Here is a 24,244-nt window from a genome sequence, read left to right as displayed (position 1 = left end):
CCTGCACTGAGTGTGATTGGACGCCTCTCTGGGCCAATAAGGAAGGAGCAACTGTTGCATGCGTTTAACCCCGCTGCTCCATCTGCCGCAGCAGGATTTTTCTGTCCGGGATTGGAACTCAAAGGAGGCGCCGTTTAGGGTCCTGGACCCCTCAGAACTATAAATGTATGCACTTAAAACATCCCAAACAATAATAAATAAACGAATGTGACGTTGTCAAATACTCATGTCAAAGGTTTCACTGCCGTCTTGTAAAATCTGATTACTTTTTTTTTTTTGTTGAGGTGATGCTGAAACGTTTCCATATCATCACTACAGATTAGTTCTAGGCTATAAGAGGAGAACTTAGTGTAGTTTCCAACGCCCTCCATCGGCAGTGACATCGCTCTCGCTCTCTCTCTCGCTCTCTCTCTCTGCCACCTCCCTCCCTCTCTCTCCCCCCCGCTGTTGCTCATTCTCTCACTCCGGTTGCGAGGCTCGGGGAGGCAAGACGGAGACGCGCCGCTGACGGTGGGGAGGGATGCTACGGTGATTTCCCTTCTTTCTCTCTGCCGACGCCGCACCTCCTCGGCTCCTCCTCTTCATCACTTGTTTCGGGACACACTTACTGGTCCGTCCAACTGTTTTCTACCTAGACCTGAAGACCCGCCGGTTCCAGCGCTTTAGCCCGTGCGCTCCGGCGGACATCTGGGGTTTGTGGACTTCTTTTTGTGCGCTAAAACCCCAAAAAACTGGGCTTTAAATGTGTGGATGTTAAAAAAACAAAAACACATTTGATAAGAATATAAGAAATCCGGGAGGAGAGTGAGATCATTTGCTGCTGGCTTGAAAATATCGGGGAAATTTCCTTTGAGAGACGACCTGCGCACGGAGGCATCTCCCCCTACCAAGGTAAAGACCGTTCAAGTTAAAGAATGCTATCTTTCCCTCTATTGCTCCATCTGCTTAGTCCCACAAACGCCGTCTCTTGTCCCAGCCAGGTGTTATTTCCCTCCGCGCGTCTCATCCTGCGGACTCTTTCAGCTTTAGCAAGCAACCAACTGAAATATGTCTGTTCGATGACGCTTCTGTTCCGCCCGGGATGACATTAAAATTGGACCATACAAGGTGGCCCGTTTCACTAAATGGGAAACCCCAGAGCAGCTCCCGTCGTTGCGCATTCGCTAAATGAAATATGTGGAAGTGTGTTTGCTCTGTGTGTTGGAACAGTGGACACTTTCTTCGCCACCCTGCGTGCCTGGATGACGGTTGGATCTGTGCGGTTTTCACGCCAATTTCTCACAGTGTGTCAGTGGGTACCTGTTTTTGCGCACGTTGTGAGCGGGTTTAAGACAGAGTGAGTGCGTGTCTGCTTGCGCGCGCGCGTCTGCCTGCGCACAGTGGGTATAATCTCGGCGAAGGGTCCGTTTCCCCGTCACGGCGCGTCTCTGCGCCCCCGCGCACACGGTAACTTTTTTCTATGGCTGCCTCTTAAATCAAGCTTCATGTGTGTGTGTCTGTCGAATCCGATTATTGGATAACTTGTTTGCCGACCCATCTCCTCTCATCTCCATCATCTCCAAAAGTGCAATTTGCAGTTTAGCGTGTTCATCTTTCTCCTCTTTTTCACCTGAAATGTTGCGTTGTAGCTTAAGAATTTAGAACCTAAACGGCGATTCCCCAAAGACGCTCTACGCTTTATTATGGAGTCAATTAGAAGACTTGACCAAGCAGAGCTGCGTCCGTGGCCTTCCGGTGTGCGCCAGCGCAGCTGAAACTCCATAAAAATTACATGCAGATCACTTTCCCCTAGGCTCGTTCAGGGCTCATCGACTGCAGTCAATTAGGGGCCGTGCGCTCGGCTTATCGCCCCCTCAGGGCCACATTTGATCATTTTTTAACTGTTGCACGGAGCGAAATCAACTGCAAACGTGTCCGCTATGGTCATTTCTTAGAGCGAGCCGGTCTGGTGTGGCTATAATTACGGACTTTTGAGGTGGAAGCGCGAAGGCATCGATGACTTATTGGTGTATAATTTGGTCATCTGAAATTCCAGCTCGTTTTTAACGGGGCTGAGGAGGAAGAGCGAGAGAGAGAGAGGGAGCGAGAGAGGAGGGGGCTGTGGGGCTGCTCAGTCTTTGGTATTCATGACACAGCTTCAGATCGCAGCTCTCAAGCAAGCAATAATCTCCCTCCCTCCCCATTTCTCCCACACTGTTGCGCTATGAATCCCCCCTCCATCTTCTCACCCCACCTTTTCGTTTTTTATGCCTTCCGTCTTTCTCCACCACATCTTCCCCTCAGTCTCTTCTTCTTCGCTCTCTCTGTACTCCCCAGTCTTGTGGGAGCCATTGAGAAAATCATTTAGCGTTGTTGGGCTTTATCCGACAGGAGCTACACCAGCCCGCTGCTGCAGTTTTGCAGCACTTTTTTGCCCCAGTGGCTTGAAAGAAAGTCTCCACTCAGAGAAACCAAGATGTCCAACTCAGGCTCCCTTTGTCATGACCAGAAAACATCAGGCTGAGTTCCCAGTGCGTTCCCAGTGTGCCAGAGTTATTTGTGTTTCTTCTGCTCTTTGTACTTTACAACCTAAATTGCACCCAATGCAGGGAAAAAGTGGAATTTCCCCGTTTCATTTTAGGTTGTCTGCATTTACAATGTGGTTCGGTGGCCACTTAAAAGGCATCAGAAGAAAAGATCGTCCTCGAATTTCCGTTTAGGTTTATTTGCTCTGTGACCAAGAGCAAGTTCAAAGCTCGGCTCCACCAAAGTTTCCTTTTTTTAAGCTAAAACCTCGGGAAGATTTGTACTTTGGGGTGCTTGCTTATTTCACTTTCTTCTGTTACAATCGTATAATCTCGGTTCGGGGAGTTAAGAGAAGGCAGCAGCTGGAGAGGAGGAGAACCTGAGAGGGGAAACGGCACAACTCTGGAAAATAGGGAGTTTGTGGGGAGGAGGGAATGCCGATGCGATCTGCATCGGCATTTTCATCATTCGCTCCCGTCTTATTAAAGCCGAGACCTCCAAACGATGAGCGTGCTCTTCGTCTCTTCATCCTCTCCTGTTTCCAGCTCTCATAACACGGTAGCTTCCTGCCCAGGGACACTGATTGTATACATTTGAAGATGGGGAATCATCTCTTTTACGTCATGCAGCAGCTTGGCTTAAGATGAAAGCAGGGTCATATCAGATGATTCATGTGAATCCAAGAAACACTCACACAGAACTGTCCCATTTGTTTCTGGATATACTCTGCTGGATGAGTCTTCCTTATAGTTTCCAGAGATATAATTAAACCTGCAGCCATGTGTTCCTTAAGAATTGTTTGGAGAGACAGAACTGGGTCACCGAACGCTGCTTTAGAAGATCTTTAATCACGGTAGACTCCCAGCCTGCAAGTTTAAGCAGATTCTCTTACACCTTTACAATGTTGGCCTCACCTGCTGGCTGTTTTCTGACCCGCTGCCACAAACACCTCCCTGTCCATCCGAATATCAGGTGAATAAGCCAATATTGATCGGCAGCGCAGCCATTGTTCCGGTTTCCTATCCGCACCCCCTTTTCATCCATTTTTCTGTATTGTCTTTTAGTAAAAGGAACATAATGCTTTGCATTGATTAAAAAACAAACAGCACTGCGCAGATGTGGGTTATTCTCCGCATAAATCATTCATACGATGTGCTGATTTTCCCAGACTCAGCTGGCTCGCCGCCCTGCTGCAAGATTTTACAGGCGAAGTTGTGTTGATTTTTCCACATTCTTGAAAAAAAAGGGAAAGGGTGGAATTTTAGAGTGGGAAGAGTCTTTGTGTGGAATAACTTTAAAATTGAGTTGACAGAGCTCACCAGGGAGGAGGGGAGGGAGGATAATCATCATATTTATATCTCATTAGGCACCAGCTGCTGATTCCCCTGAGCTGTGGCATTGGACGTTATCCTGCTGTAAAACTGCAAAAGACGGTGAAAGTTGTTGGCAGGGAAAGAGAGGAGGGGGCCAAAGCCCCAGAATTCAAACGTAACGCAGGAAGGGGCAGAAAGAGGGAGGGATGCGTGACGGAGGTGTGCCAGACCTTTGCTCGGTGACGACAGAGGGAGCTGTTGGGCTTTGCTGCAGCCATGGTGGCTCGGTTCTCCCCGTTTCCTTCTCTTTCTTTCTAATTCTTTCTGAATGTCTCTCTCTCTCCTCGTCTGTCTGCGTCTGTCCCCCTTCTCCCTCTCTGCTTAGAGACGCCGGGTTGGGGACACAGAAAGGGTAGTTGGGCTCTCCAAGAACCTGGGATTTAATCTCTCTCTCTCTCTCACACACACACACACACACAGACACACAGTAGGGTCTGTCTGGATAAGTATGTCCACTGAGACTGGCTTCTGTTTCCTCCAGATTCACGTTCCCTCCTGGAGAAACGGACTGAAGGGCTGGACAGCAGTTAAAAAAGGGAGGCACACTTGAGAGTTATTGGGTGGGCAGAAGCCTCTAAAAGGCAATTTCTCCTTTGCTTTTGTCCAACCCTCCTCCCCAAAAACATTTCGGTAGATTTCGCATCGATTTAAATTTCTCCGCAGCAGCGTGATGGGATTATCGCTCTAATCTCCTGCCGCGGCCCGATTAAATGACGGAGTCGGTAATTAGTGTCTTTGACCTCTAATCTCTCCACTTGCCCTTAGGAGAGAAAAAGACAGTGGCTGATTTCCATGTGCTTAACGAGGGTCGAGGTGGGCGGGGAATCGGCACAGGTGGTTGACTGTTTCCTCACAGTTTAACGTCCGCAGTCTGAGTTCCTCAATGTTTAAGCACGCAGCCTTTTTTGTGTGTGATCATGTGGTTTCACTTAGTTCTCCAATATCTTAGTGGAACAGGCTGCAGACTGGAGGAGCTAAATCATCCAGACGTCGGATCCATGGCGCATTTGAATCATTCAACATACTTAACAAAATAAAACACTGTTTTGGAACCCACGTTTTCATTCAACATGATTAAAATAAAGATATTTAACTCATTTGCTTACAAAATGAATGTTGGCACACGGTGACCTGCATCATGGGGTTTTATTCTACCCTTTTAAGAATAAAACAGAAAGAAGATTAACCATCGAACTAAAGTCTATAAGCTGGAAAATGTTTTTTGTTTTTTTTTTCGCGATTATGTGTTTCCATGAGCTGCAGCCCTGAATCTCCCCACTTCCACCCATACTAACATTAAGCACCATGGCATCGCGGCGGGATAAATCCGTGTCTGCGGCGATGCGGCAGACATTCTGACTAGCTTGCGTCTCATCCCACATCCTGGAGTCATGAGACCAGGAGGTCCAGCTAAAATAAAGGCTGTCTTTTCACTATTAAAGCACCGACGTTGTTCTCCAGCAGGAGAGGCTGCTCCTCAGGTCTGCTGTGACCTTTTCCCTCCAGATGTGAGGAAGCGAGGGGGGTTATTGTCTTATGACCGGGCAGGACCACAGCTGTGATAACATTGGGAGCCTGATCAATGGTAATTCAGGATTAATGACCGATGTCATTGATTCAGCTATTGATGATGAGAATGCAGTGTTGAGAGGGTTATTGATCGAACCCAATGAGAATTGATTACTCCAGATAGGGAGGACTGTTCTGTGCATGTGTGTGTGTGTGTGTGTGTGTGTGTGTGTGTGTGTATGTTCCCACATCAGAGACGCTACATCTGTGTGTCCCAGAGTAATTTGTCTCCTGTGACAGTTGTCAGGAGCAGTCAGGTAGGCCTGGTCTCATAAATGTGGTCACACGTGGAAAATAGGTTTACTTTCATTTTGTCTGCTTTTTTTTCTGGAATTCTTATCCGAGCTGGAAACGGGGAACGCGGAGAGCAGGTTTTTTTCTGCCCTCTTCCTCGGGTTTGCTGTAAAAGTGCGCCACCCTGGGGTCAGCGTTTTCTGCTGATTAATAATTCCCAGCTGAAAGGCTTTGATAGATGCTGCATGAAGGACAGAAAAAGTTGGTGAGGAATGAAGAAAAGAGGAAAGGAATGGGCGGGGCTGCTTTTCAGATTAAGGGTCAAGGAGAGATTTAATGAGTCATTTGCCTCTCATTACTCTGACTAATAATTATCAGTGTGTGTGCTTGTGTTTTCCACTTAAGTGACTTTTGTGTCATTCAATAACTCCTTTTCCTGCTGTGTCGCCTCCATCAGTGTTTCAGAAAATTCAACAATATTAAATATTTAGTACATCTCTTTTCGTTCATTTATCCATCCAGTCGCTGTTCCACCTTTTCTCATCCGCACCAATCTCACTTTGTGTGCGTGTGTGTGTGTGTGTGTGTGTGTGTGTGTGTGTCCCCCCTCAGACAGCGTTTTCCCATAATTAACGTGGTTATGCTAATTGCGACGGGTTAATTATGCTGATGGAACACATTTTCACAGATAAACTGAGTGGACATACAGCTTCGCCTCAGGGCACAGATCAGGCATGTCGTGTGTTTGTTTGTGCAGTGTGAATACACGTATGAATTCACACGTCTTTGTGACATTTATGCTAGCAGCTAACAGTTTGGCTCCAAACAGGCATGTGAAATTAGCCTGGCTGTGCATTTTCCACATTATTTTGCTATAGTTTAACCTAGCAAGAATGTGGGAAATTAAATTAGATGACACAGAAAACAGAAATAGCCGCATAATGAGCATCCCTAAGTGTAGCTTAAGGGAAGAATGCATGACAAATTGATATGATTTGTGGCGCCTGATGCCATGGTGAGCAGAGGGTGAGTCGTTATTTATACAAAAAGTTCGCCCAAACTACATTATTGGTGGCACATTCCGCTTATTTAGTCTATTTTTAAAGAAATTATTTTATCCTGTCAGGATCTGCCTCCATTAGCAACCAAACAGTTGCTCACCAGCTCTTCCATTTAAAGACACACATTCCTTTGTGATTGAACTGGATTTTTACACCTCTTGGTTAATTATTTTGAGAATCACATAATCAGACAGCTGTGATATATTGAGAGTTGGAGAAGTGAAGGTGTCATCCTCAGAACTGCTTCACTGTGCGTTCCCTAATTTCAATTTTATATGTATTTGAATGTTTCAAAGTGCATTTGCCACATTTACCAACCAGCACGTTGGCCAGACTTGCTCTTGATGTCACACTAATGCTTTGATCAAACTGGGACTTATCTCGCAGTTCTCATCCGCTTCAGCCTCCTCCTCACTGCCCCCCCCCCAATTTCCCTGCCTGTCCTCTCCATTACAGCCATCTTCAGTCCTCCTCTTGATCCTAACTGTGTGGCACGTGAACGAACTGCTCAAAAGCACCCAAAAAACAAATTTCTTCACTGCAGTGTCACACATTCAAATAATCACCTGTAAATATCTGTCATTTTTACCACACCATCTGCTTATGAAAAGCCAAGGAAGCTGTGCACTTTCACAGTCTCTGAGGAGGCCTTGAGACTGGAAGACGTCGCTTCATTCAAAGCGTGAACCCACTTGACACGCTCCGACACAACGGCTCTATCAAATGCAAACACACACGGATGTGCACACATACAAAAAGCCTGTTTTCTTTTCTACGAGACAGAGCATTAGCGCAAGGTTGACCTCTTTACCATAATAAGCTCATCCACTGTGCTTCTCTCTGGCTCTCTCTGTACTTGTTGGCGCACTTGTCCACTGTCCTCTTGTGGCTCCCCTGAACTCACGTTCCCAAACTTTTGTCTCGTTTCCCCCCCCCCCCAGTTCCTCAGGTTCTTTTTTGCCTCCTCTGCATTCCTCTGTGTGGGCCACGCTTCATTTACTGCTGCACTCATGTGATTGAATGTGACTCCTGCATCTTCGTTTGACAGTATTTATTTCATTCTTTCCATGCGGACGACTGATCCCAGCATATTCCATAGTTGTTCCACTGAAAAATCCCCCAGCTGTGACTCAGGGCCTCATGCAGCACCTTTGCTTCCTCCTCCCTTTTCCTTCTTTGTCATGTCTCCAAGGTTTATTGTCTTACATGTTCTCCTTTTTATCTTCTATCTGCATCATTTCCCCTCCATTGGCTCCATTACTTGTCCTCTTTATCTCAGTTACAGTTGCAGCCGTGACTGCAGTGACCTTTCCGTTGGGTGTTGGGTGTAGATGCAGCACATAACTCCTCTCTGCTCATTGTTATTTTGCTATAAAAAGCTCTGTTTAAGAAGAATAGGTGGATTATCTTGACTTCCGCGCTGCCTTTAATTCATGCATGAGGTGGGGATTATAGCTGCAGCTTCACCAGTGATGAGTCAATTCGACATATCTGAACATTTATTCCGATCACGCTTCACATCAGCACGAGTTAAATATCACGCGTGTCAGAGTGTTCTATTTTTAGCACGGTAAAGAAGATGTTGATGTTTGCATTGAGTGTTTTAAAATGCGCAGCAAAGGGAGAGGGTTATTTTTAACCCAGCTAAAGCAGCGGTTGCTTTGAGCCGTTTTCATATATTGTGTGTGTTTTCAGTTTTTATGTGATGTGACATGAAATTCGTCACTGCTGTGTTTATTTTTATCGTGACGGCATGAAAGCAAGCGCCATCAACCCTGCTCTTGTTCCAGTGGCAGTGGTTGGGCACGCAAGGTCAGGGAGGGTCCGATCATGTGGGGTGTTTTCATAATAAAAGAGTTCAAACTGACCCAAAAGGTCAGGTTGAATGTGCCCGACGGCAGGATGTGAAAAGATTACGCCCACGTGTTTTTCTGTCCGTCTGTGACAGATTCAACATGCGATATGGGTTTGGACCTGCAGCCTGTTCCAGTGTCAGCTGGTGTTTTAGCTCGATAATGAAAAAAAAAACAGAGCTGGGGTCAGGTATACTTGACTGTCGGTCCATCAGGTTTGTCTAGATGGTTTCAGTCTGCTAAGGGTCTCATTTACATTGATTTTGCACTCGAGATAAAGAGGGAAAAAATGTGTTTCTGTAGTTTTAGTGCATAAAAATGTCCACTTTACCATTTAGATGAAGCAAATGGCAGGTTTATTCTAAATAACCTTAATTGAGTGGATCGGGATGGGGCCCCGCACTGCTGCGGCTGCTGTAGGTGCAGAAATATGACTCATATTTACAGGGTTTCGGCCCCACTTTCCTTGATAAGTATCTAAACTGCAGGTGCAGGGAGGTTAGACGGCCCTCGACATGACCAAAGAGCTCAAATACCAGGATAATGAATAGCTTTTTCTGCATTTCTCCTATAAAATGGTTATCTTGTGAGTTAATATAGGTTTGATTGCAATCTTTAAAAACTGCATAGAAAACGAAGGGTAAATTGTCGGTACTGTGATAAAACAGGCCTCATCGGCAGCCTAGTTGGAATGTGTAATTTGGTTAGTGTGGAACCGACCGTGCAGGCTCACAGAGGTATCTGAGAGCAGCACAGGACAACAAGGGACTCTCTGTGTCAACCTGAAGAAAGAAGGGAGGGGATTTATTCTCAACAACCATGTGGGGATAGATGAGGGGGGCTATTATGAAGGATTCAGCACCCCCAGGCATTGGCCTGAAGCAGGAGAGGAGGGAAGCAGAGAACAGGGAGGAGATTAAGAATTTGGTGGGGAGCAGGCTGGATCATTTTGCAGGGCAGCATGCTTTAGCACAAGGACCCTTATGTCCTCAGTTTGTCATTGAGTGGAGAGTTTGTCTGTTGTTTGTGGGTGATGGGTGAGAGAGGGGGTAATTAGGGCTATTACACACGCATGGTGCGGGTAATGGTCCACGACGTCGCTGATCAATTCCTCCCTTTTACCTCCACGCCCCTTTCTCCTGCAAACTGACCAGATCTCATTCACCTCCCATTCCCAATAATTTCTCTAAGACAGGACTTTTGTGGAAAAAGTCGGGCTGCGTTGGCGTTTAAAGCCGTGTGGGCTACATTGTCAAGTCAAACTCTGAAGCACTAATGTCACACGGCGATCAATAGCCAGCCCTTCAAGCATTTATTCCATGAAGTGTTGCATTTGGTTTATTAGTGACAGAATGAAAGACCGTATCGATCCAGAGGCCGGTCCACTCTGCACAATGGATTACAGCATTTGTTTTACCGCACAAGCCAAAAGATATTTCCTCGATAACGTGGTTCTTAATTTTATATCTGCTCCCCGTTAAGGTGTCTGATGTTGTCATGAGAGAACTATTCAATAGAAATGAAGTTATGAACAACCCCCGGGCCTTTACTAACAGTGAAATAAAGCATTTCATAATACACTCAGTGCTTTGGAATCAATCTCACAATTGCCATTATCATTTGTAATAAAAATGTTATAAAAACTATTACTGTCTTCTCGGACCGGATCATGACCTGACTATGAGCATTAATGTTGAGCCATGGAGGTCTCCATGGGATAATATCTATGTAAACGCTGTGTGTCAGGGGTAGGATAAATAGGATGGAAGGAGGGAGGGAGGGAGGTTGGTCTTTAAAGGCTTAGTGGCATCCACTAAGACCCCATGTTCTGCCCCTTGCCTCCTCAATAGAGCACAGCTAATCTGCGTCTGCTTAGGCTGCCTCTTTCGTCTCTCGGGCGACAGACTGCCTCCCTCCACCTTGCTCTTTTTCAACCTTACCGGCTCAGTGTCTTGCTCAAGGACACTTCGACTGGACACATGGTTGTTGACTCGTATATACTGCAGTGAAAGACGTGTTGACCTTTGAGTCAGGGGCCCCTGAATACACACTGGCACAGACTCCACGAAGCTGTCTGATTCCTCTATCAGGTATAACTTTTTCATTAAAAGCTTTTCCATCCAGCTCTTATTTACATATAAATCAATGCTGCATTTATTTTTTTCTTTCATTTGGGTGCAAAGTTTTCTAATTTATGAATAATAAACAAATAAAGGCAATACAACAACTCTTTCCAAAGCTTTTACAGATATATCAGCCTGAAAACAGCACAGTTTCCAATAGCTCGTTTCATTTTCATTAGATTGGTCGAGGTTATCAATATTAATAACAGATCTAGTTACCTTAATGTATGCATATCGCTCTCATCTCACTACTCCCCCGGCTGACTCCCAGGGGTCACGGTGTCGGCAGTTGGACAATAAGACAGCTGTATCCAGGCCAGCCAAGGAGCTAAAAGGCCCCAGGGGTTGGATTAAACCAATTAGTAGCTGCCAATCACCCAGCATATCATGACCATGTGGCGGTTTGGTTACATTGGGCTCTGTTTGTTCTTTTTGGTTTTCCACTGGTGAAATTTGATATATGCCTCTCATGGGGGGGTTTCTGTGGTACCAGCCCGGCCGAGGTTTCACAAAGAGTTCATTCTGAAGACCACTGTTTTGCCAGAGACAATTTTCACTTGTTCAACAAGGACAACTCACACTCCGAACATAAATTGAAGTCCAATTAAGCAGCAAAAGTGCATTAAGTTGATCTTGGCCGGGCAGAAACATTCAGCCATGGACAGCTGGATCAATACCTGCAGGATGGATGAACAGACTGGAGAGTACGGACGGAGTGAGGTGCAGGTGCAGATGGATGGAGGGGGCGAAAAGGACAAAAAATGGAAATGAAGGAAGTCTGGGCTGCAAAGCTCAGAGTTTGGGGAGAGGGGCTGGTGGTGGAACTATAACAGAAGAAAAACATGAAAAACATGTTACAAAATCCAAATGACTGAAACGCCTTTTCCAAGATATAAGACTAGTGGCAACTGCACAGTGCTCTTCCTTCCCCAGTCAGTCCTCTGTCTCACGTCTGTCCTCTGTCTGAAAAGGGGTGGTGGGGTATTAATAGGCCTTAGGAGAATAGCAGAGAGCAAAGAAGAGGAGGAGGTGGTGATGGTGATGGTGATGATGAAGAAAATGTGGGACCTTGGATGCAGTATAAGATAGAAAAGATTAAAAAAGAGAGGAAATTGGAAATGAGGGACTTTGCAGATGGCTGTTATTGAAACATGCTGGTTAATTCAAGAAGGGGGCAAAGACATGGAGGCTCCATCAATGCAGACTAAAGTGTGAGAAATTAAGATAGACCCAAAGAACGAGAGAAAGAAATTCCAGAAGAAAAGGGAGACATGGAACAGATTCGAAAAGGAAGGATGAAGATCTCAGAAAACGCTGGCACATCCAGTCTATTAGGAAATAATTAAGAATGATTTTCCCACAACAGCAAAAGCCGCTGTTCCTTTGCATGTTCTGAACTGATTGAGCGGAACATGAATGGTGTAGCAGTGCAGCATATAGAGCTGAATTTCCTGTACAAAGAAGGGTAGGAAGGAAAAGAGAGGAAAGAGAAGGAGAAAAGGAAGAAAAGCAAGAGAGGAGGGTACATGAATGCCCAAGGAAGGATGAAAAGCAACAAAAGAGGGCAATTATGCCAAAAAAAGTAGAGAATGGGATGTTTTAAAGCAATGAAAGAAATACTGAATGTATATTTTAAAAAGAGAATGTAATGAAATGAGCTAAACTGATGGAAGCAGGAAGAAGATGATGATGATGAAGCTGAACATCTGGCAGGAAACTCACAAAAGTTCAGTTTAGTCTTTGAAAATTGCCGTGTGTGTGTGTATGTGTGTGTGTGTGTGTGTGTGTGTGTGTGTGTGTGTGTGTGTAAGAAGGGTATTAGGTGGGGGTTCGGGATGATGCACAAAGACCCACATTCAAGCCTGCCACACTTACTTAAGTACGCCCGGGTGGATCCGGGAGGATCGAAGATTTGAGGACGAGAGGGATGGAGTGACGACAAAGATGGATGAGGATGGGGGTGGGGGGGGGGGGGGTGTCACAGGAGCGAATCGGGAACGAAGAGATTTGTTTTTGATTGATTTACCTCAGGCCGCAAAGCCACTGAATCATGTAATCACAGGGAGGACTCCTGGCCGGCACCATGGAGTGCATGTGTCATTGTTTCTTTTACTGACACGTGTATGATTAGAGCAAATCAAGCCCCGGAGGCACATCACACAATCCCGGGGAAAAGTTTGGGAGCACTATTATAACTTGGTTTAAACTTCCACTTGGGCTTTAGGCCTTTAAACAGTGGTGGTTGACATCTAAGGGTATTTATGATGGGGTTTTTTTTAGATATTATGAGACGGTTTATTGTTTGGAAAAAGTCTGCACAACTTTATTGCCTGCCTGTTTTCAGGAGTACGAAGGGTTTGAATAATTCATGGCATCAGTAAATTTGTTCTGGCTGGTGTTTGTGTGCACCTGTACATATTAACATGTATAATTCAGCTCTGACTGAGAGAACAGAGCGTTTGTATTTAAGATTTCTGAACCTTCTGGCAAGCTTTTTTTTTTTTTTGCTTTCTAGTTGTCCTTTCTCTCTTCTAAGTATATTCTGTCTGGTCTTTGAAATCTTAACAAGCATATTTTCCGCCTGTTTTAACCCTTAAGGAACTATTGAATAATTCATCAGCCCTGTGCTCCCACTAGTTTTGCTAATGGTTCAGTCACAAAGCCATACATTTGTAAATGAGGGTAATTCACCTTTATGAGTCCCCGTCTGTGAATGTGTGTTCAACAGTGTGTGTGTGTGTATGTTTGTGTATGTGTGTGTGTGTGCAGAGATGGGTCAGGGTGTCGGCGTTTTAAGACAACAAGCATTTTGTCCAACGAGGATCATCTTTCTTTGTGCGTCTGCTTACATCTGTGTCCAGTGCTGCCAGGATTTTGTAGCCGCTTCACCCCAGTGACCTTTTTAACCTAGGAACCATGCGATTGTGTGGACAAAGTCCGATGGTTCGTGTGCGTTGGTGATTTTTTTTAGGCCTCCTTTGTGTACGCGACCCCAGCTCTTTATCTGTCCTAACAATAAAAAAAGAGGCCTGAAGGCAGAACTGCAAACAGGCAGATGTCAGACAGCACCAAGACGAAGCAGACAGACAAACAGAGAAACAGAGCTTTAGAATTCAGGTCAAAATGGCAGTCAATATGTGCAGGCTACAATAAAAGTAGGTTTAAATTGGTTGAGCTAGCCAGAGATTATTTGATAACCTAATCGCTTTTCAAAAAAAGATCTGATCCAGCAACACTTCCAAAAGATATCATCACAAACTGAAATGAAAGCAAAAAATTCAGATTAAAAACTCACTTTTGGGTTAAAACGTCTCCTGTACAACAGCAATAGCCTTTCAACGTCCTTCTTTTCAAGTTCAAATATGTTTAAAGAAAAACACCTGGAATGAAAGTCCTAAAGTGCCTCCAAAATATTTGTTGAATTTTAAATACAGCTACTTCCTTGACTCTGAAAATGTCACTAAAGTGAGTGAATGTTGTAGTTCCATTCCATTGTTCCATTCCAGCTCGGGAAATTTCAATTGCAGTAACAGATGAACAGTAAAATTCCTCAACGACAAACATCAGCGTCAGGAAGGAAATGAGAGCGGAGCGATGAAGTGGAAAAGCTTTTCAACTGCGAGATAAGAAGGTATTAAAGTGAGCACAGGTGGGAGCAGACGGAGAAGCTGCTCGGAACGCTTGATTACTTCTTGATTAGATGCATTTAAAAGCTACTAGAATAAGTGAGAGCTGATGACTGAGTGGAGTTATGTGATTTACAACTGTTTCCAGCAGTGAGACACCACATTAGGTGCACACGTAGGAGAAAGTTGGCATTTTATTAGTGTTTTTTTCCCCCCATTTTATTTGGAAAAATAAAAGCTGTCGAGGCAGGAAAGGGAGGGAAGAAACTCAGGCTGACAGCAATCACACACAGGCTAAATCTACCTGATATGAGGACCCTGCTTAAACTCCAATCTTCCTCCACAGATGTATTTTTTGGCTTTCTCAGACTCCTCATTTGATGATTTTTCCATTGTGGCCCCCAGTTCCTCGTCGTGCATGAGCTCGCGGTTTTCGGGGAGGGGGCAGAAAACGAGCGTAGCTATTTTTGGTGTTCTTGATTGGTCAGGGATGCAAAGGAAAGTCTGGGTTCTTTTCCTGCCACTGTTTCTCAAATTACACAGATTTTATAAGCATTTAGCCTCTTGGTGACTACACTAATACTAACGGCAATCATCTCTCACAGTTATGCGTTTCTTATTTTTTTATTTTACATCAGATAAAGGATTTTGCTTCCAATAAACAGACCTCAAGAGTCTACTCAGCCTCCACGGTGACTGAAAAGGGCCCCATATTCATTAGCATTGCACGTCACTCAGAGTTGTTTTCTGAAAGCAGGGTCATATGCATAAGTCTGGGCTTCATCTCACCAGTTAAAAAACCAACCAGCAATGCAACGATGTGAAGTATGTGTTCAGGAGACAAATTTCACACATTTTGGCCTTGCTAACCAATGTTTATATCCTGTATGCTAAAAATCATTACAAACTAATGCAAGTAGCGACATACACACACTCAAACCTATTTCCCCACATATCCACACATGTATTTATTTAAAACTACAGTCATACAGTCTCATAATGTCCCCATAATTTGAATCAGACCAGCCCCATTCCTGTATATTAAACAAACAACTTTAACAGTGTGTAGAACGCATCCTCATTTATCTGAAATGTGTTGTTTTCTTAGCGGGAAGCAAAATAGTCATCAGGTTCTGGAAGTTTCAAAGGTCGTTTGGCTCTGGCTGTAGAGGCTGGGTGGTCCAAGAGGAGGCGTGACTCTCATTACGGAGACAGCAGAGACAGCAGCCGGTACATCGCGGAGGGTGGATGCCAGAGACGATGTAGTAAAGTAGTCCAAAAGGTTGTTTTAGTGCGAGGCGGAGAGGGGCCGTAACATAGCTCATTTGCATTTTACTACAGTCGGCTGCAGTAAAAGAGACACATATTTTAATGGTGTGTGTTGGACACACAGGGAGACACTGCAGGAAGTCAGAGGATACCCCCTACACACACACACACACACACACACACACAGTGAACAACAAATGAGCTGAGTGTGATGTAAATGGTTTGGTCTTTTCAGTGTTTGCGCCTGTGACCGGTGGCTAACGCCGCTTCCTTTGCCATTCAGCCTTTTCACCTCCATCTTCAGGGCCCATCACCACCCAGTCACACCACTTTCCCTTTGCAAAGGACAGGAATGTGAGTCCAAACGGGAACGGTCTTCTCCGCCCGTTAGAATTCTCCGTTTGTTTGCCTAGAGTGTTGTGACAAGTCAGGGAAAGGTCACTTCCCGGTGTATCACACCACAGAGACGCTGATTCGAGTGGAGGGTGACTGTTTGTTCCACTCAGCTTCTCTTTTTATTCGACACATGCAGAAAAGGACAAACCCAGCTGCCCTGCAGGCTAAAGCCACATTCGGACATTGCATTTTGGCAGCTGCATCGATTTTCAAAAACGTTAAAATCAGAGTATTTTGACTCACTAGATCCAAACTTCACAGTCTCCTCGCACCTGTCTGAGGTTTCAGCCTGAAATGAAGCTTCCCTTTAGTAGTATTATGAGAGCATTTCACATAATCAGCATTACAAGTAGATCCATAGCCAGACGGGCTGAGATCTGAATTTATATGGCCTGGTATTGCACATAGATGTCATCATACTTGTAGGTAATGATGCTTCTCCCTTTATCTATGTGTGCAAAGAAGTGCGATGCAGGAAGACAAAGCTGCCTTGTTCTACACACATAAAACATTTCAAAAAGCCTCACACATCAGACGGAGACAGAGAATGTAGGCAGGTTTGTGTCTGTGTGTCAGCTGGGCGTACTGGTGAGGGGGAGATCTGAGTCACAATGAACACGCCAGTCTGTCCTCACCTCGTCTTAGGAGAACTTCCGCCATCTTCCTCTAATTTCCTTATTTTGGTCACAAATCCTACGGATATTGCACGAGTGAGGAGATGCACTAACTTTTTTCCAGTTGAGATACACACAGACACACACACACACACCACACACACACACACACACACACAGTGAACAACAAATGAGCTGAGTGTGATGTAAATGGTTTGGTCTTTTCAGTGTTTGCGCCTGTGACCGGTGGCTAACGCCGCTTCCTTTGCCATTCAGCCTTTTCACCTCCATCTTCAGGGCCCATCACCACCCAGTCACACCACTTTCCCTTTGCAAAGGACAGGAATGTGAGTCCAAACGGGAACGGTCTTCTCCGCCCGTTAGAATTCTCCGTTTGTTTGCCTAGAGTGTTGTGACAAGTCAGGGAAAGGTCACTTCCCGGTGTATCACACCACAGAGACGCTGATTCGAGTGGAGGGTGACTGTTTGTTCCACTCAGCTTCTCTTTTTATTCGACACATGCAGAAAAGGACAAACCCAGCTGCCCTGCAGGCTAAAGCCACATTCGGACATTGCATTTTGGCAGCTGCATCGATTTTCAAAAACGTTAAAATCAGAGTATTTTGACTCACTAGATCCAAACTTCACAGTCTCCTCGCACCTGTCTGAGGTTTCAGCCTGAAATGAAGCTTCCCTTTAGTAGTATTATGAGAGCATTTCACATAATCAGCATTACAAGTAGATCCATAGCCAGACGGGCTGAGATCTGAATTTATATGGCCTGGTATTGCACATAGATGTCATCATACTTGTAGGTAATGATGCTTCTCCCTTTATCTATGTGTGCAAAGAAGTGCGATGCAGGAAGACAAAGCTGCCTTGTTCTACACACATAAAACATTTCAAAAAGCCTCACACATCAGACGGAGACAGAGAATGTAGGCAGGTTTGTGTCTGTGTGTCAGCTGGGCGTACTGGTGAGGGGGAGATCTGAGTCACAATGAAACACGCCAGTCTGTCCTCACCTCGTCTTAGGAGAACTTCCGCCATCTTCCTCTAATTTCCTTATTTTGGTCACAAATCCTACGGATATTGCACGAGTGAGGAGATGCACTAACTTTTTTCCAGTTGAGATACACACAGACACACACACACACACACATGTGTGTGTCTGGGCTTTCATCAGCCGCATCACAAACTACTGTTTAATTAATGAGCTGTGTCTCATGCTGAGCAGAAGAGCAAACGTTCTTTTATGTGTGGGGAACCGTCAAGATCAACGTGGTCATGAAAGTGAATGTCAGAGCGGTGCAGCGGTTCCCACTGTCACCTCACAGGAGGTCCTTGCTACTATGGCTGACAGCAACTTTTCATGTTCTTTAGTTTGGTTGCATAGTTGCGCCTGTGCAAGCTCCCAACGGTCCAGGATGCTCTCCTCTCTTTTTTTCCAATGTCAATTCAAGCTCCAGTGCAAGTGGTTAAGGGAAGATTGTTGCTCCGGAATTAAAATTCCATCAGAATCCAATTAATTCAATCCAATAAAATCCAATTAGGATGAAACACAAGAGCATTGTTTGGAGCATTTTAACGTCTTTCACTATGACTCTGTCCCCATCTGTTGTAGGGCATTTTATTGCTGGAGGGTTTTGGCTCATTAAACTCTGAAGAAGAACCCAGAACAGCCAGCAGGAATGTTGGCAAAGAAGTTATAACGATGTACGTTTTAATTGTTGACTTCCGTCAAACATTGTAAAGCCTGAGTCGTTTTGTCACATCCGGTAGCTTGTTTCTGCTGGAGTACGCCTGGATCATGGCTGAATTCATAATTAACTTATTTGTTTTGACCTCTGGTCCCGTCTCTGATCAACCTTGTCTCTTTACTGTGCTCACTTCCTGGAAGGGCTCCATCTCAAATGTCAGCATTTCCACCAAAGCCATCAAAGATCCGGGAGGCCGGCCTTAATTAGCACACAAACTGGCATTAAAAATGAGGAAAAACACTCCTTCAGATTCATCTCAGTGACACCAAAAATAGATGTGTGCCATCTGAGGGATGGGGGATAGGTGTTTATTCTCCTGGTGCGTCTTGTCCTGCTTTCTGTTCCCACAGCGCCACTGCACCGGCACGTCCACAGGCCAGTGCGGAGACGGCATCTCCGCTCCCATTCTCTCCCCTTTCTGTCTTTCTCTGGATCCCTGGAGGCTGTTTAGAGGGGATCTGTGACAGATTCTGCAGTGTGAGCTTGTAGCACTAGTGGTTTGAGTAGTAATGACACACAGATGGGGTTATTCATCACCAGCCAAGCCTCTGCCAGCAAAGCCGCCTTTCGTTTTCATTCTTCTTGCACTCATCTGTTTATCTATTCATCAAAAAAGAGAGAAATTCCTCTCAGTGTTTTATGTCATTTGTAACACATCTTACATTTTAATTTCTCCAACATTAATGATCAACAAATGGAAGCTTTTTCAGCATTTGCTCTCATTATAAGTCATTTCGGCTCAGATATGATTCAGATGTAAAAAGGTGAATTAATTAGCCCATATGCAGAATCCATATGGGAAGATATTAAAACAAATTACATCCTCACTTGAGCATTTGAAATTCCTGCACGCGCAGATGCAAATCAAAGCGCATCCCCTCCATGTGTCTCGCTCTCCCTCTTTCACTCCCACCATCATACTTACAAATGCATGGACGTTCATAAAAGCAGCTGCCTTTGCAAATAGGTCAACCCCCCCTGAGCACAATCATTCAGAGATCCATTTGCACATCCCGCCTTTAAGACTACAGCGACGCACACGCGAAAACACCCACATGTTGAAACACATGTGCTGCAGGGATGCTGCAGCTCCATTATTTTTCTGAAGTGGCTTTTCAATTCCATGGCTCATACTCGAGGAAGTGCGTGTTTGTGTGTGAGGGAGAGAGAGGGCTACATTATGACAAAAGCCATTTATATTCGGGTCAAAGTATCAAATTTGTGATGGGGAAACATTTTGTAGTCACACCACCACCTAAAAACAACTCTGATGGTGCGAAAACTAAAAACATGGATATTCATTTCCACAAACGCTCTGATGCCGCAGATCGTTACGGCAACGAGCGGGAGAATGCAGAAAAGTGAGAAATAAAGCCATTTAGTGGGTGGTTATGTGACATTTGTGGCACAAGCCTCGCAGGAGAAAATGAAAGGATTCTTCCTGGAAGCAGCAACAACTCCCTGCTTTTTATAGCACTGGGTAATTGGGAGACATATCAGGTAGACTGAAAATTACAAAGGGATAAAAGCAGGAATAAAGGGGTCACTGTCACTGTGTCTCTGATGGCCCAAAAAGAGCGTGAAACCAGTTGATGTGGCAGAAGAAACCCTCCTCAACTTGTTGTTACAGCATTTTAGTGGCAGTTAGGAGTTTAATTGATTAAGGCAACCCTATTTTCTATCTGGTGCCTGCTCATTGATCCGAATGCTCCTGTCACTGCTCTGCTCTCTCCGAGTGACTCTTCTCATTGCTGCCAAGCAGAGGAGCTCATCTATCAGTGGCCTCTAGAACCACCTCATTCCAAACCCTCCGTCACCTCCTAAGTGAGTGTAAACTGCCTCACTGTCCCCTGGTTTGATTACAAGCAGCCAAAGTTAGAAATTAGCATACAAACTCAATTAATTGGACAATATGTTTGGGAGAAAGCAGCCAAAGTAACCCTCTTATGAACTAACATTATGCTGATGGGAAGATTTAGCATCGCAATTGCTGCAAAATTGAATTTTTCCCTAATTAAACCAAGCAACGCAGCACAGAAGCAGAAACAACTCCGCTACCTAATCTTAAAATCAATGTCATGTTTAGGAATAGCACATGCCTGTCCTTTATGCTCATGTCCTATAGAAAAGGTCATCACCTCTATCTGCTGACTGTGTGTCCTTCCCTAAAGTAAAAGACTGCATCACATTACACTTCCAGGACAAAATACCCACTCCAACACACTGCACAGCCCAATACCAGAGCAGTGAAACTCTGCATCTTGCAGAGAAACCTTATAGGCTTTTAACATTCAGTTAGCCAGAGCGAAAGAGAGTGTGTGTCAGAGAGAGAGAGAGAGAGACAGAGATGGATCAAGGTTGTCTGTACATTCACAACTTTTGAAAGTGTATTGCTGAGTGGGAATGTGAGAGAAGTTCTGGTGGGCAGAGAGAGACAAAGAGACAAAACAGGATGACTGGGGAAGGAGAGATGGCTAAATATATATAGCAAGTAGGTTCAAAGAGAGAGACCTGCAGAGGATAGTGATCGTGGGGGTGTAGCTCAATTCAACAGATCCTGTAAAAGTACCAGGAAATGGGCCAATGTTGCCGATATTTTAACAGTTGTTCCCTACAAAAGCACAGTTGACACACTGGCTTTACGGCTCCAGTGCGTCGGCGTGGGCAGGTTGGTTAACAGCTCTAAACAACCGCTGTGTGCCTCTACACAAGGTCTGCAGAATGTATGGGAAAGTAGTTATTTTACATTTAAACAGACTCCAGGATGTATATAGATTATTTGTCCTGGAGGAACAGGTATGTCAGGTTACATCCAGCAATGGGCTGGTTCTGCTGGCAAAAGCATCGTTATATGAGATCGTCTGCAGTAGCCATGGAAATGCTTGCATTTGCTTTAGCTCCATATTATGCTGCGCCTTGTGAACATGCCAGATTCAATTTGGCTTTTCGTTAACAGCTCGCCTCAGGTGAGGAAAGTAGGTGACGATGAGGAAGGAAAGGGGGAAATAGGTGAAGCTACAGCCGAAATAGCAAGAAACTGAGTGACTTAAGTAAGCCGTTACTGTATAAATGCAACTCAGCTGGAGTGGAGGGACAGGCTGAAGGATAAAACAAGCACATCTTTGTGTAGGAGACCCAGGAAGTCAGCCAAACTATGCTTTCGAAATCTGAACTTAGAGGACAAAGCTAATTGATGATCACTATAACTATGGCAACAGCCAGTTTCCTGCATGTATGGGAATGAACCAGAGGAGGGAGAGCTGGACGAAAAGAAGTAAATGATATGTGGCTCCCTGCCCAGAAACTTTAAAGCAGCTCATTGGAGAACTTTTTTTTTGGACAACGAGAATTAAAATTAATTTAACAATGTGAAATAAACCCTTGTATCCATTTGAGGCCAGATCAACTTCAATACTGGTAGATTATTGCTTTCCACTCCTTTTTAAAAGGAGCCGAGACCACCTACACAAAACTGCCAGACACAAGGAAGGATTATTGTTGTGGCTTCAAAAGGAGTATGAAATATAACTTTTTGAGAGAGAGTTTCTACCACTCAGTGTTGCTCCTCATTACTGAGACATATGCTGGATGTTTTTGCTGATTTATCATCGCCACCATTCAACAGATCTTAAAATAAATAGGGAAGATGCTGGAAGCCTCCAAAATCCACCGCTGGACAGTAACGTCCGAACCAAGCTACTCATTAAGTGTGCAAGCTTTTCGTGGCCCAGCTTTCACCAGAAACCCATCCAGCTTTTTATTGCAGACTCACCCTCTCTTTTCTCTCGACTCCCTGGTTGCCTTTTAGAGTTGTCATTGGAGAGTGACCTGTATTATCAATCTGACTCCCTCTCCTCTGCTCTGTCTCTTTCTCTGTCTGAATGGAGATTTAGATAAGAGAGTCTGAGCTGCAGGGAGCAGCTGCTGAATACCAAGAGACAGACCAAAAGTGGAGAAAGATGAAAGCAGAGAGTCAAGGCCAGATTTACAGAGCCACTTACACCTTGTTGTTAACTACTACTGAACATCCAGTTGTTTCTTTATCAAATAAGCATTCCGGGGGGGGAAATCTGTCCACATTCTTTGGCAACTGAAGAAAGAGTAATCCAGAGGAGGATGTATGAGACACGACATTAGAAAGATTAAAATGAATACAGTGAGGCTTGTGACGCTGAAAAGAACCTGGATATCCCTGGAGGTCACGCCAGACTCTCAGCCAGCTCCTCCATCCCTGATGCATATTCGCATGACAAGTGGTGCATGCCCCCATCTCAAATATGAACAATGCAGCCCCACGTCCTGGGAATCCCCAGATATGAGCCTCTTGGCCAGGTACAGCGGAGCTCACCGCTGTAGTTTTGGATTTACTGAGCTCTTATTTTGATCATTTACAGTGTAACTGCTGACAGTAGTCAGCTATATCTATATATGTGACTCAAAGATCCTCTCCACGAACAAATGCAAAGACAGATGCTCTTCGCAACCATCATGTCAAAGGTTTTGAAATGTGTGTGCAATCTGCTGAGCTCAGATTGAGGTTAAAGTTTGCCGCAGCAGCCATCGTTCTGTGGATGTGGGTGGAAGTGAATCAGCTACTGGAGCGAAAGACCAAGTATCGTCCAAAAAAGTTTGTTTTAAATAAACCTAAAAGACAATAGGTCAGTAGACAGAGTTACAAGAAAGTGCAAGAGAAGCAAAAACATCCTCCAATACTTCAATATGTGAATGTGTTCATGTGTGCTTTCTGCGAAACACACACGCGCGCATAGACGCACACACATCCACACACGTCTCCGCATTTAAAATGTCCCAAAGGTGATCGATGAGGTGGTGATGGAAATGTCAACTGGTGCTAATACATTTATCACCACTCATCCAGCCTCATGAATTTCTCCCTTTGGTTTTCAATCATTTTTGCTCTTTTGCCACGAGACCATTTGAATGCGGTGATTCATCGGGCTGCCAGAGCTTTGCTCCGAGGAGACGGACCGAGTGTGCAGCCATCCAGCACTCTGACTGGACTCATTAATTAGCAGGCAGGACAAAGCTGGTCTGTCTTTAAATGAACCCATGTGATGGAGTGAGCGGTCTTCAAATCAGCGATGGTTATGAAGAAACTAATCAATACATCTACCTTCATCTGAATATGATGATTAGGTTGAGATGGATATCTTTTGTAACTCCAAGTCAAAAGAAACGGTGTTAAAACAATATTAACTGTGTTTTACTTCACCAGGCAGCTTCTCTTGTGGCTCCTACATTGTGTCACCATAACAAACTGTCCGAATGAAAATCGTCAACCAGTGGAACCAGTGACAACTGAGCATGACTGCACCCACAGGAACAAGTCATCTATTCACAATTGCAAATGTGAAACCACACGTCTACCTGCCTCCTCCCCTCTATCCTTCTCTCTAACCACCATTTATCTCCTTCCTCGCTCCTTTGCTCTCCTCATCGGTTAAACGGCTTCTGCTCGTTTCGCCCATCCCTCCGAGTCAACGTGCCAACGATAAAATGTTGTTCAGGACCTGCAGCCAGTGAAAATAAGGCTCGCCGAGCTCCAAAACAAGTCTGTCCAATATTTTAATGTTGTTTTTATCCCCAAAATTTGAAAGTGAAAAAAACAAGACGAGCAGAAGATGCAAATGGCAACTCTGCTCTGATGACAGCCTCCAGGGGCCAATAAAAGCGCTATTAAATCAATAATGCCATGCGTGGCTTTGGCAATGCTGAGGGTAAAGTCTTTAGTGTTTTTTTTTTTTTTTAATTACCACACTGATATTAAACTATGTGCGATGCTTTGTAAACGAGTAGGATTCTCAAGGGAGGGAGCAGAATTAGGGGAGAAAATCAATACA

At 44.7% G+C, this 24,244-nt stretch overlaps 1 protein-coding gene and 1 long non-coding RNA gene across 2 annotated transcripts in view; one reads left to right on the top strand and one right to left on the bottom strand.

Moving 5' to 3' along the window:
• The first annotated feature begins 458 nt into the window (after positions 1-458).
• The window catches only part of cdh11 (cadherin 11, type 2, OB-cadherin (osteoblast)), a 60,668-nt gene continuing 36,882 nt past the window's right edge, over positions 459-24,244 (top strand). Inside the window, exon 1 of the mRNA XM_057048383.1 lies at positions 459-891. The gene's annotated coding sequence lies outside the window, so the exon portion shown is untranslated. The remainder of the gene's footprint in view (positions 892-24,244) is intronic.
• Positions 3,335-4,459, bottom strand: LOC130534338 (uncharacterized). Its single transcript, XR_008952872.1, has 3 exons — positions 4,049-4,459; positions 3,825-3,926; positions 3,335-3,738 (listed from the first exon to the last, which is right to left on the bottom strand). It is a non-coding gene; the product is annotated as an uncharacterized LOC130534338 (long non-coding RNA).

Source organism: Takifugu flavidus, chromosome 11, assembly GCF_003711565.1.
Source record: "Takifugu flavidus isolate HTHZ2018 chromosome 11, ASM371156v2, whole genome shotgun sequence".
In the NCBI taxonomy this organism is placed as follows: Eukaryota; Metazoa; Chordata; class Actinopteri; order Tetraodontiformes; family Tetraodontidae; genus Takifugu; species Takifugu flavidus.
This window is presented reverse-complemented; position numbering and strand designations above follow the sequence as displayed.